This window comes from Poecilia reticulata, chromosome 22 (assembly GCF_904066995.2).
Source record: "Poecilia reticulata chromosome 22, P_reticulata-male-v2, whole genome shotgun sequence".
Taxonomy (NCBI): domain Eukaryota; kingdom Metazoa; phylum Chordata; class Actinopteri; order Cyprinodontiformes; family Poeciliidae; genus Poecilia; species Poecilia reticulata.
Genome location: NC_088851.1, coordinates 1,222,854 through 1,237,245, shown reverse-complemented (window position 1 = coordinate 1,237,245; position 14,392 = coordinate 1,222,854). Strand labels below are relative to the sequence as shown.

The following is a 14,392-nucleotide window of genomic DNA, read 5'->3' as shown; positions in this document are numbered from 1 at the left end:
CAGATTTAGCAGTGCACAATATTTTATTAAACAATTCTTTAAAACATTTCTTCTTTTTAAAAACGAGGCTTCAGGCCCACTACTCGGGTCCCTGGAACAAGAGGAAAAAGGACAGACAAGATCAATTATTCCAAAAGAAACAAAACAAAACATGCAATGCAAAAGAAATTGGTAAATCAAACAGAACACAAAGTAGTAGCTTCAATCACAAAACTATAAAAGAAAACAATGGAACAAATCGTTGTCATCCGCTTCCAAATGCCCTTCAATGGGACCAGAGGAGTAACGCCCCGCCCACATAGCCTGCTCAATCCGCAACAGGTTTAGTTGAGAACGGCCAAAACAATGGCAAGACAAGACAAGACAGCAGAGCGTCCAAAGTGCTGCAGCTCCAAACACAATCAGGTGCCTGAAACAGAAAAACCCATTAACGGTGGATCCAGATAGAAGAAATCAAAAGCTAAATAGCAAGAAGCTTACCCAGGGGTGGAAACACAGCATAACCCAGGAGGAAGCGGGTCAGCAGGTGAGGACCAGACAGAAGCCGCACACCACAGCAACCCCAGCTGCAGCCGGCAACGCCATCAGAGCAACACTGCAGAAACGCACGACAGGTGTAGCACCCAAAAACCAACCATGATCTCAGCCACGAATAGCAAAACTGCCACTTACGATCGCAGACGAGTCGACCAAACCCACAAGCCGACATGTAGCCGCCGACCATAGCAACAGTGGGAGAAACAAAGACGCACGCACCCTGCAGCGGCCTGCCCAACTATAAAGATGTTTGCCCCGCCCACCAAACCCGGGGGTGCCCAGTGCACAGAGTGGGGGAGGGTGGAACACCATCCCACCACATCAGTGTTTTCAGTAAAGTTGAGCTGACTGTCCAGGAACGACCCAAGATATTTAAAATTTGCCACAGTTTCAACAGGTTGGCCATCAGGAGAAACTGGAATCACTTTAAGGTCTTGTTTAGATCATTTAATTAGCTCTACATTCTTAAGAGAATGAAAAATTAATATTAAATAATAAAGTCTTTGTAAGTGTTGTGTTACCACCCCATGCCATTGGAGGCAGTAGCAACCCCGAAGAGATGCGACTAAGGAGCAGATTTAGAAGTACACCGAAAGCTACAGAATTTGGTAAAAAATTGTGAGCTTTGCTGAAGTAATTAAAGACACAAGTTCAAATCCATGCTGAGAGTGGAACTCCTTCAATCAGTGCTCCTCCGCAGCACTGATTGGCTAAGCATTGGAACGTGATCCTCTGCAGCAAGTGATGGCAAAGCGGGGCGCGTCATCACGACTTTACACAAGTGTCTCTTTACCTCCGCGGAAGAGACTCCACCGAACCCCTGAGACCGACTCACCAAACCCCTGGGGTTCGATCGAACCCAGGTTTAGAACCACTGCACTAGAGGCAGTACCAACCCCGAAAAGATGCTGAGAGTGGAACTCCTCAATCAGTGCTCCTCCGCAGCACTGATTGGCTAACGGCTTCAATGACATGACTTCGGATCACATTAGGCCCCGATTGATGAACACGCACATCCACTGACCTGAAAACAGGTTTTATTTTTTGGTTTCAATGTAGAGTATTTAATTATGCTGTATAATAATTGTAAAAACTAACTTTGCGGATTTCACTTATTTTTGGAATGCAACCCCCGCGAGAAACGAGGGATCACTGTAAACATAATTTCATCCAGAAGTTGACTTTTCTTACATGTAGCATTTTCTCTACAGTAACAAAATACAAAACTACTCCGGTAAATACATATAAATTATAAAATCAAACAACCACACTTAAATTATGAATAATTCACCTGCTGTGGCCTGAATGTAGTCTCACAGCTTCCTCCATGGACCTCAGTTTTACATCTGCCTTTGTGTAATTAAATATCTCAGGGTTTTGATGTCTATCAGGATAATGAATCTGCACTTACTCTGGACACTGGAATTACAAGCACCAACTTCAATATAAGATTCACTAGCATGGACCACGCTACAGAATACAGATTTAAATATTTATTGAGGATAAGAGGAAGGGAGGAGAGGTGAGGGAGAAGGGAAGGAGAGATGAAGGGATGGAGGGGTGAATTGGATGAAGTCGGGCAGTGATGATGATGACGGTGATGGAGGGCCTGCAAGTGAAGACTCGAGCGGGGCTTTGTCTTCAGGGATAAACACATCTTGAGTATATTCCGGCTCGCTTAGGATCCCCAAAAGAATCAGAAATTAAATGCAGCTGAGGAGAGAGTGAGCTTGGAATAAATCTTTAAGGTTGTTACGAATGTACAAATGGTAGGCTTGCGAGGACCAGCGACCCAGGATTTGGATTGTGTGGTCTGGGACGCCCTGACTAGATGCGGACGAGGCTGCGCCGATGCAGAATGAATGGGCGGAGTAATGATCGGGTGAAATGCCTGATAACGATAAGACCTGCCGGAAATGGCGGGAGAGCCAGAAGCGAGAAGCTTGTTTTCCTGGTTCAGAAATGAAGAGAGGATCATGAGGAGAAGCGTTAGCGATGAATCGGGACTGGACATAATTGAAAATGGGCTCGTACGGGTTGAGGGAGGAATCGAGGCGGAAAAGATAGATGGGACAAGAGACGGCGAGCTGATCGGTCTCACTTTTCCACAGAGTAAAAATCATGGTGTCGTGGCTGAGAATGGAAATATCTGAAGGGCTGAAAGGATGGAGGAAGTTGGAGCGAATTCAGAACAGCGGAGGAAGCCAAAAAAACTAGTAGGAACATGGACTCCAGGGTCCTGTCTACGAAATTAGAGGAGTAACCGGAACGCAAAGTGGAAATGCATTTGCGTAGGAGGTCGGTGGTGAGGGGCAGACGTGGAATGATGCTGTTTGGTTCTTGCTTCTTGCAGCCTTTGATGAGCGTGTTCACGTGGCAGTGAGAGATGGAGGGGCAATTGACTCCTGCAGAAAGCTTAAAGAAGAAATTGATGCCTGCTAGATAGGACTGGATAGTGGAGGTACGGATCTTAAGGACTAATCAGGAGTACATAATGAAGAGGCAGAGGGTGGAAACGTCTAGGGAAGGAAAAGGGAGATTATAAGTGGCGTGGAAAGATTTAAATCGGTTCCGGCTGGTCGAATATACAGAAAGCGAGCGAGGAGCTAGACTGCTGAGGATTAATTCTTGAGAAGCTCGGTGGAGATCAGGTAATGGAGGGCTCAGTTGAATATGGTTGAAGAAAACGGAGGGACTGGCGTGGAACGTGCTTCTGCATCTGGGGCCAAGAGTCTGAATTTCTGAAAGGAAAAACGAGAGAGCGTCAGCGATGCGGTTTTTTGATCCGGGAATATGAGCGGCTTGAATGAGAAACTGATGTTGGGCAGAAACTAAGGTAAGTCTGCGCATGAACTGCATGATTTCGGGGGAGCGAGAGCGGCCTTTATTTATGATTTCTACTACTGCCGTGCTGTCTCAATGAATGAGGATGGATTTTTTAGACCATTCGTGACCCCAAAGGATCGCAGCGATGACGATGGGGTAAGTTCGAAGAAAGCGGAAGAAGGAGAGCCCGAGGCGTTCTGAAGAGACTTAAACTCGAGCGGCCATGTGTCGGCGAACCATTTTCCTTTGTAATAACCACCGAAACCGATTGAGGGACCTGCGTCAGTAAAGAGTTGTATGTCTTCAGGGTAGGTGAGGAAATCGTTGTAGAAGAAAGAAATTCCGTTCCAGGATGAAAGAAAGTAGTGCCACAGACGCATTTCTAATTTGCAGGAGTGATCGATGGCGAGAGAACCGTGAAGGGAGGGAATGCTGGCCGCTTTAGACAGGAGGTGAGAGATGAAGGATTTACCCTGCGGAATGATGCGAATAGCGTAGTTTAGATGGCCGAGGAGAGAGAGCAGCTATTGTTTAGAACATTTGTCGGCGAGTAAGAAATTAGACAGAATTAAGGTGATTTGGTTGATCTTTTCGGGTGATAGGGAAGCTTGGAAAGATAAAGAGTCCAGAGTGATGCCTAGGAACTCTAAAGAGGTGCGCAGACCGACGGTTTTCTCCTCTGAGAGGGGAATTCCCATCTGGGAAAAGGCTTGAGTTAGGGCGTTAAGACCGGAACGAGGAGGGGAAGATGGAGGAGTGACGACCAGGAAGTCGTCCAGAAGATGTATGACGTAGGGGAGTTTATAGGTATTGATAAGGATCCAGCAGAGGGCTTCGGACAGTGAATCAAAAATTTTGGGGCTGCTACAGCACCCGAACGTGAGGTGGACGGTGAAGTAAAAGGCGCCTTTCCAAACTACGCCAAAGAAGCGCCAGAAGTCGGGGTGAATAGGTAGAACTTTGAAAGCGCTGGTGATGTCGGCTTTGGAGAGCCGGACGCCGCGACCTGCTGATCGAATGAGTTTAATGGCGTGATCTATGGTTGCGTATTGCATGGAGAAGTCGGGAAACGGAATGACGCTATTGATACTGGGAACATGAGAGCCGTGAGGGGCTGAAAGATCTATGATTAGCTTTTTTTTTTACACCTGAATATTTGCGAGTGGCGATGCCAATGGGGCTGACGCGGAAAGTAGGAAAAGGTGACCTAGAAAAGGGGCCTATAACGAACCCTTTTTGAACTTCTTCGGTGAGGAGAGAGTCGACTGTGTCGGGATCTGAGAGAGCGGATTGAAGATTGTGACATTGGTAGGTGGAATCTGGAATAATTTCTATGCCCAGGAGGAAACCGTGAGTGAAGCCGTTAATGAGAAAGTTAACAAAATCCCTGTCTGGGTGATGCTTGAGAGCGGTTACGAGAGCATTCTCCTGTAGAAAAAGCGCGAGGAAGAGGGCGAGAGCAGAGAGGGATGATAGATGTACAGGCTGTGGCTGGGTGAGATGGAGCACCGCAAAGATTGCAGGAGAGAGAAGCGCGGGCGGCGAAAATGCGGCAGTATAATTCGGAATCAAGAGAACCCCAGTAAGTGCCTAGGCTGAACTGTTGCAAGCGACCTGCTGCTTGGTTGGCGAAGAGAATGAAATTGATAAAACCCGGTGCCCCTGAACCGTAGGGCCATGTCAAGAACTAAGGAGAGATAGTTGTCGAATTCGGCTCTGCGGTCTGGAAAGATTGTGCAAATTGTGTCTCTGTAAAGAGAAAAAGCTAGAGCAAATTCGACGGCAAATTGTTTCCCATGGCTTGAGAAGAACCGGAGGTCGTGGCGTTTATGGAGGTGGGGAGAGCTGAGGAGGAGAAGGGGGGGTGGAGAGAAGAATGAGATGGCGGGATTTGAGGAGTCTGTGAGGACAGCGAAGCGATAGCCGAAGATAGCATCTGAGAGAGATCGGCTAGGCAGGGTGCGTTTGGTGGAGGATGTAATTGTCGTGATCCGTATTTCTATGTGTTTATTTTTCGAGTTTCTGTGTGATCCTGTTCCCCGTTAGTCCTGTCCCTGCGTCTTTCCCCGTTGATTGTCTCCCAGGTGTGTCTCGTTCCCGTGATTGCCCCGTGTGTATTTAGTCTCACCTGTTGTCTGTGTTCTTCGTCGGGTCCTTGTCTATTGATGTCGTCTGTTTCCGTTGATGCCTGTTTCCCCGTGCTGTTCTCTGTTTGATCATTACCATTAAATTCATCATTGTTTCATCACATCCTGGGTCTACCTGTGTCCACTTTCTCACCGCAACCGCTCAGCTCATGACAGTAATACGACCTGGCTCCCGCGAGGAGGAGCTGTTTCCGGGTGCGAGGACTTCGAAGGCGTAGGCCGGATGACGTCTGAGGTGACGAGGGAAGAAGAGGATGCTGGAGAAAAACCTGGAAGTCCGGGGTATTCGGATGACGGCGGGCCTGACGTTTGCTGCGGACCTGAGGAGGAGAGCAATTGAAAGAGCCTCAATTTGTTGTCGGAGTGACTGAAGGGGATTCCTTTTTCTTTTAATGAGCGGTGGAGGCGGGCGACGGTCCAACCTTTGAGGAGCTGGCGAGTTAGGACGCCTGGAGAGGGTCGCGGAGATGAAGCCGGGTTGGTATTCTGGAACTGCAGCGTTTGGGAATGTCGTCTGGGACCGGGAGAACGAAGTCGACGGCTGGGCCCGCGGCTTGTCCCTCGGCCGCGGGGTGAATGTGACGTCGGTGGATGGACCGTGGTTGGACGAGGTGCTGCTGACAGCGAGGAGTGGAGCTGGGTTGGAGGGTTGAAGATCACGGAGCGGAGGCGTTTGGAACCGGAGGCTTGTTTTGTGGCCTGGGGAGGAGAGGTTGAGGCAGCTGGAGACGGATCAAAGAGGTCATCCGAGTCGGAGTGGTCAGGCTGGAGAGAAAGAGCGTCTTCCATTGTGAGTAGAACTTTTTTGTTGACAAGCAACTTAGTCAGTTGACAAACTATGTAACAGGCGTGGAACGGCTCTCGAGCGGGGTATATATGGGCTGTTTAGGAAATTGGAGGTGTGGTTTGAGGAGTGGTCCTGCTCCTGAACCTAATTTAACAAGTTAACTCCATTTTGACATCATGAAACATTTATCTAACTGAAGGTTTTTAGACATTGCAAGACTTTTTGAATGAGTTGTTTCCTGATGCCACACACACTCACTTCCGTCAGTATCTCAGCTTTACCTTTAATCTTTAAAGTTAAAACTACATTTAGTAAAAATAACAATAATTCTCATTTTCTTCACTGAAAAGCAGGTGCAGAACAACCTAAATGGGACAATGAGGAACAAAAAAGTGCTACGGTCGGTCTCAGAGCTCATTCCCCCTGCAGTTTCACAGTCTCAGCAGGAATTCATTTTTAATATGGCAACCCCCACTCTGCCCAGTGCAAACACAACCAGGGCTGGAGTAGAATAGAACCACAGGGCTGGTTTCACAAAATTTTCTGGACATCTTGGCTTAATTAAGCCTTGATTCAGTTTCACAAAAGCAGTAACACATAAGTTACCATGGCAATTTATTCTGTGCAGCCAGACTTGGTCAAGCCTGGAGCCTTATCTGATCAGTCAGCAATCACACTGATCAGAAACCAATGAGTTTTGCCTCTGATTCTGTTTTCTCATCTGTCTGTGTGTTTTTTACTACTCTGCATTAAAATGCCATTAATTTATTTTGATATTCATCCATCCATTCATCCATTTTCTAAAACCTTTGAAACCCTCCCGACCCCTAGTGGGGTCAGAAGGGTTGCTGGTGCCTATCTCCAGGTAGTTGCTAGCTTTCCACAAACAAGAAAACCATGTGCCTCTGTGTTTTTTATTAATTAATTTGTTTTTACACAAGCTTAATAGCTTAATACAATAAAAAGAAATTATTTACGGCTTGGGGCATGTTATTACCCAGTAATCAGCCACGCCCCTAACACCTCCCATCTCTAACGGACTACTGACCAGCTCTCCAACTAACGGGTCCGAAAAAGCCCCTAATTCCTGGGTATTACCATGGCTGAATTGTAGAGGACATTTTGTTTAAGCTGGCTACGAGAGAGACACGTCTAAGCTCTAACTACCTTCAATCCGAACGTTATGACCCGCTACAGTTCCTGTATCAGACATCGGAGTAGCTCGCCGGTGCCCGAGAACAAAAACCACATTCGTTAACGGTAGTTCTCTCTCTTATTAATAATGTGCACTTGTTACAGCTTAGATAATTTTAGAGACTCGGCTTGAGTCCCAGGGTCATTATTTATCATAACCAAAGAAACGTCTGAAGCCCCCAATTCACTAGGATCATGAACATTGATTTTACATTAACCTGAAAAACTAGTTTCCAAGTGACTTAATTAATTTAACTGTCCAGAGCATCAATTTAGACTTTAGTATTTTATTATCAAGCTTTAGCAGGGGAAAATGACATACAGCTTCTTAAATCAAAAAGAAAAAATTAAAAGATTAATATAAGTAAAATCTTTAGAAATCACACTCCCTACCAGTCCCTACTGTGTCACTAACTAAAAATGAGAGGCTTTGTGATGTAGGTCCACTCGACCCCCGATGATGAGGTTAAACTTGGCAGCAGAAAACTTTAACATCCATGGACAAGGTCCTGTCTTGAGAAGGCGGAATCCCATTTAGAATAAATCCAAAGTTGAACTGGTGAGAATCCTCCATGTAATTAGTTCTTTATCCATATGCGATCTTTGTTTATTCTGCTGTTTATTGTTGTTTATGTCTGCTGCTGCATCGTTGAGATGGTCTTGAGTTGAGTGTAGGGCGGTTGTTGAATCAGAACTCGGGCTGTGGGCAACTAGATCTTGTTCCTTTCTCGAGCGGCGCGAAGTCTTCACCTCCCCGTAGTCCCGTTGCATCGCCCTTATCTTAATGCTGCATCTTCGTGTGGTCTCGACTCGAACACCGAAGAACGAAGAACACCGTTTCTTCGCCTGCATATATTTTTATACCTTTTACATTTCGGGGGGTGGGGGGCACGTACACAGTTCTTTCACTTCCTACATCCCCGCGTACTTTCCCTGACGTCAGGTATCTTCAGTTAGCCTCGACCTTTATTCCACTTAACTTTTAACCTTCCTTGCTCTTTAAAACTTCTTGCTGAAGTCCTCTATCTGTATTCACACCTGCTGCAGATATAGTCTAAAAATCTCACTTCCTCTTTTCTCTCTGCTTAACTGTTCTTTCACCCCTATACTGTATTTGTAACACAGCATCAGACACTTTTTATCTATCTCTGGTCTTTTCATTTCTACTCTCCAACCTGTAACCTTTAAATAAAGGATTACAATGTATTTTACTCATCTTTAAAACATAATAAATTCATTTTGCATATAAAAACAAAGATTACATGAGTTTCATTCGACATTAAAGCATAATACAAGATTACTAGTAGCTCCAGGCCTTTGTGACCTGTTTTCTGTGTGTCCTGGAAAGATCTCAACCAGTTCCATGACTCTCTTTCTGCCTGACTATGATTTTTTATGATTAAATAGAAAAAAGTAGAATTAAAGCAAAGTTTGCAGGACACAATAACAACAAACACAACCAGATTAATTTTTTTACCGTCTGACTCTACTGTTGGGTCTTGATGTCACCTGTGTAATTAATTTTAAAGGTAATTTTATTTATTGTTATTATTAAACTAAAATCTCCAACATGGGGAAGTGGGATGAGCTCGACTTTTCTCGACAGGCATCTGCAACCTTTCTTTGACCACAGCACCCTCTGCAGGAAAAACAAAAACTTCACCTCGTCAGCAAAAGAAAGAAAATATTTTCAAATCTCTATATTGTTTCACAAATAAGTTTGTCTCGCATGTCTTGAGCGCTTATAACTGTTCACATATTTTAATGTTCTTGAAAGTAAAAAGTGCAGTGCACCATGGTGACCCGGAAATGGAACAGAGGGACTCTATAAAGCAACATATATACATATAGGCCTTTTATATTCAACTGAGTCTGATGTCAGTGAATCTAAATATAATATAATTAATCTCATGTATTGTGCTGAATGAACTGAGCAGACAAAGACTAAAAACAAACTCATGTGACCAAAACATATGTAAATGTTATGGTGAGTTTTAAATGGAAGATCTAAACACTGAGAACTTGCAAGAAAACTTTAATAAGAACAGCAAAAGATGACTTTATGAGCAGGATGTTGGATAAACAGACAATACAACAGAACCAGTAAGGAGTGATAATGATAAGAAAGCTTAAACACAGAGGGAGAGGTGGAAGAGACAAAAGAACTAGAGGAGTTCATCAAGAATAACTGGCAGACAGCACAGAGAGAATGCAGTAGGGAAACGAGGAGATAACAGCTGTGCAGGAAAAGAAACTGCGGAAAGGTGAAACATGGATGGAATGGAAGTTTAAAAAATTTAAAAGGCCTGGAACTGAAACAAAAAAAACACACTAATAAACACTAATGAATCAAAAGGCTGTTTTCGCAAAACCAGAACAGCGGATTAAGACAGAATTTTCCAGATATGCTGCCTGAATTAAGCAGTGGTTCCCCAGATAGCACAGAATGATTGAAACAACATTGAAAGTGGCCGGTGACTTGAATGTTGAATCAACGTTAGGGTTTCAAACATAACTGACATAACAATGTTGATCCAACCATCATCTGTATGTCAAGTTACATGAATATTTGTGTTGATATTGCATTGAATCAGTTAGGAATCAACATTGATTCAACCTTCATCTGAATGTGGTTCTGCACACATATTTCTGTTAATTTTACATTAAATCAATGTTGATTCAACACTCATTTGACTGTGGATCTGCATGCATTTGTGTTGATTCTACATTGAATCAGTCAGGAATCAATGTTGATTCAACCATCATCTGAACGTAGATCTGCATGCATATTTGGTTTGATTTTACATTGAATCAGTTACGAGTCAATGTTGATTCAACCTATTCACATTGAATGAAAGCTAAGGATTTATGCACATTTTTAGGTCTGATAGGTCTGCATCATAACATACCACTAAAAGTTTCTTCACTGGTGTTAAACATTATTATTGGCAGATCATGGGTAAACTGTGTACAAAAGTTTAAAAATGACAACATAGGTTTGATATAACATTTAATTTAAGAGAAGAGGGACAGATCTTTAAACATATTTGACTCCTTTTTGACTGTCAGAATAACAGTCTATTGTCCACAGAAGAACAGAGTCCATGAGGTTAAGGTTTGTACTGTATGAACCAGGGAAACAGTACTAGTTGTGGTAACCCCAGTTTGACTCTGGTTGGCGCCACTTTGATTCCTTGTAATGTCTTCCTCTCATTCTGGCGTGTAATGAAGCCACTTCTTGACAGTTTCCCAGACTGTCCTCAAGAGTCAGCGTTTGGTCAAACTGCAGAGCAATGGCTGAAAAACACAAAAATAAAAGTGAGGAAGGTGTCGGGTAGAAATATGATAAACATTTGAAAAGTTCTGAAAGACATTGAAAGATTAAACAGTGTACTGGTTAGAGGTCTGAAAACAAATGCAGACCATATAGTTCCCCATGTACACTCACTGTTAATAATTATCTTAATTGTTCATTAATATTTATCTTAATGTTTACATGTACAACTACATTTACCTATGAAGCTGCAGTCTAGTGTAGGATTTATGATGCTGCACTCGTGTTAAAATGAGGGAATCAATATTTAAAATAAAGGCTGTTTATCGGAAAACTTAAGATAAAACTCTGGGAGGATCAGGGTTTATTTAACACACCAGAGACAGATAATTAGAGCAAAAGGTGATTTATACTGTAGTTGGAAAAATTATTTATAATTTATACAGAATAAACTTCCATCAAATAGCTGGTTTAATCTTCAATCAACTACAAATATTTCCAAATAAGTTGAATTCATTCAAAAATGTCCATATGCTGATAAAGATCCTACACCAGTAATAATAGACAAGTTCAGTTTATCCAGTTACCAACCCAAGAATCAGACTGAATCAGTCATTTGCAGGTTTAGTTCAGTGTTTCACCTGCCTTACATGTTTTAAGCGTTCCCTTTCTGCCTCACCTGGATTTAATCTGTAGATGATTAACAACCTTCTGCACTTCTTGATGGCTGCAGACTGTCATGCAAATATATAACTCAGTTGTTCTGGAACAGAGACACATCTAATCACGTCCCTAAGCTCATCATAATAAAAAATGAAAAACAAGTGATTACTATCACAACAATTTAAAGCCCACCTGGAGCAGCCAGCCTTTACATTTCCTTGTCCACCACATGCTCTCTCAGACCAAACAATAGACCCCGCCCTATTTTAAAAACTCAAATCTCACAACATCTCACAGGATTTCATACTTAGGCCTGGAGCGGTGGGCAGGATGAAAATAATACAAAATGAGACATGACCTCAATTGTTAAAAATATCCGTTTTGCCCCAAAATAACCAGGATTACTATAGGCACAAAACAATGCCCTTATTTTTCAATAAACACATTTAAGATCAAAGTAATATTGAAAAACTTACCATAAAACTGCTCAGAGGAGAATTCAATTCAGAAGCCAGTTGCAAACAAACCAGCAGCAAAATGGCTGTTTGGTTGGGACAAACCACTAGTGTAAAAAGGGGGAGTCAGACTGTACAACTCCTAGTAGAGACTTTTAGATGTTTTTGTGCAAACACATTATGCACAGTCAGTAATAATATTTACTGAGAAGTAAGAAAATGTACATAAAGGAATCACAGCCCACTGTTCTCAACATGTAGTGCATAATTTGAAACATGATTAACCCCCACTTAGTAATAAAATGTTCTGACCCAGAGCTCAAGGATGGGGGGAGGGAAGAAGGGTTGAGAGAGGGTGAAGGCTGGGAGGAGCAGGTGGGTGTGGGGAGCCTTGGGAGGGAGTAGGGGGAGATGAGAAGGTGATGAGGGGTGCAACAAACTGCACAGATTGCACATATGGAGGCCTTAGTCCAGGGTTGGACAATCTTGGTCATCGAGGGCTGGTGTCCTGCAACTCTTAGATGTCTCCCTGATAGAACACACCTGGATCCAATAGCTGAATCACCTCCTCAGTGCAGGCAGGTTCTCCAGAGTCCTGCTAACGACCTTATTATTTGACTCAGGTGTGTTGAAGTAGAGACGCATCTAAAAGTTGCAGGAGACCCTCGAGGCCTGGAGTTGTCCACCCCTGCCCCAGTCCCTGACGCAGGTGTCACAGGTTCGATTCCCGGCCTTGGCAACCCTTGCTGCATGTCTTCCCCCTTTTCTCATTACCCGCTTTCTTGTCAATTAACTATCAAATAAAGGCCAGTAGAGCCAAAAAAATCTTTAACAAAATAAAACGTGAAAATTTAAAACCCTCACCTAAAATTAAAATTGTTTCACCCTGAACCCAAGGAGGAGGGGAGGAGAGAGGAAAGGGGGAGGAGATTGAGGGGTAGATGAGCCCAGGTGGGTGGTGGGGGGAAATGGGTGTGTGTAGAGGGGTGTGAAAAACAGCGTCCATTGATTGAACATTTAGATCATGAGTTCTTCCCCAAACCTTGTCCTCAAGGCAAACTGACCTGCGTGTTTTCATTTCAGCAAAACCCCGTTAATCAGACATCATGTGTGCCGAATTAGGAAAATGCCTAAAACTTGCAGGGCTTGGAGGACCAGTGCTGAAACACACTGGATTCACTTTGACTTTACTTGAAATTATTAAGTCCTATACATTTGTATTCCTCTTCTGACACAATGACTTAAGCTAACCAGGGACAGATTCCCTGGTAAGCCGCTGTGGCTCTGTGGTTAGAGCAGTTGTCTTGTGGTCAGAAGTTTGATGGTTCAATTCCAGCTCCCTCCTGCAAGGGACAAATTGAGTTGGATGATTATAATATATTGAATTGGGTAAACTTAATAACTTAAGTTGGATAAATTCAGTTGGATAAACTTATTTGAATTGCTTGTTACCTACATAAGCAATTCAATTAAGTTGGTTCAACTATTTTCTTTTTAGAGTGTGTTTTATAGTTGATCCACCGTCATTTGTCAACTTCAACCAAAAATCAACCATTAATCAGACCTCGGCATTTCAGTCATCAGATTTCAACCACAAAACAACATTGATTCAATGACACAGTTTCAACGGTTTGATTGGATGGTTGTTTGGTTGATCCACCGTCATTTGTCGACTTCAACCAAAAATCAACGATTCTAACTATTTTTCAACGTTGATTTAACATAGTGTGCTATCTGGGTTCATTCTACAAAAGCAGTAGCACATTAGAATATGACAGTGCTATTGTTTGTGTTTTTAATTATTGTTCCTGATTCGTGTTCACTTATATTTTATAAATCTACAAAAAATTACTTGGCCATATTTTGAAAACTGAAACGATTCCTCGAGTGTTTCGAGTACCTCGATTATCTGCCTTGAAGCCTCATTAAATTATGTTTTATTATTTAGCGCACCGTGTTCTAGCCCGGTCATTATTTGCGTTCCGCTGCGCTCGCACTTCTGCATGAGTTGTTGACGAAAGCTTAGTGCTAGCAGCTGTCGAGAAAAGTCGAGTTCATCCCACTTCCCCATGCTGGAGATTTTAGTTTAATAGTAATAATAAATAAAATTACCTTAAAATTAATTACACAGGTGACATCAAGACCCAACAGTAGAGTCAGACGGTAATAAAATGAATCTGGTTGTGTGTGTTGTTATTGTGTCTGTTAGGTATTTTCTGAAACCTACATGGAAAAAGAGAACCACAGACAACGTATATGAGTTTTTAGCCAACTTCTGCAGAAGGAGAAAAAAACTCTGTCAACTGCTCCTCCGAGCCGTTCACAGAGCGTTCTGAAAACCTTCAGTTTGTTTGTCTCTTTTATTAGCAGGGGAGAGAAAGGTGTGAACAGGAATGGAGGGGGTGAAATCCACATCCTATCTTCACAGTAGGATGTGAATTCAGACAGACAGAGGGGAGACACAGAAACTAAATTAACACATAGACAGGTTTTACAGCTCAGGACTTTC

The 14,392-nt window shown here is 43.1% G+C and overlaps 1 long non-coding RNA gene and 1 pseudogene across 1 annotated transcript; both read right to left on the bottom strand.

Annotated features, from left to right (window-relative positions):
- Positions 1 to 3,154: 3,154 nt before the first annotated feature.
- On the bottom strand, positions 3,155 to 6,299 carry LOC103458244 (uncharacterized; annotated as a pseudogene).
- Positions 6,300 to 10,484: 4,185 nt separating this feature from the next.
- Positions 10,485 to 13,095, bottom strand: LOC145550056 (uncharacterized). Its single transcript, XR_014085904.1, has 2 exons — positions 11,905 to 13,095; positions 10,485 to 10,788 (listed from the first exon to the last, which is right to left on the bottom strand). It is a non-coding gene; the product is annotated as an uncharacterized LOC145550056 (long non-coding RNA).
- Between the last annotated feature and the right edge of the window lie 1,297 nt (positions 13,096 to 14,392).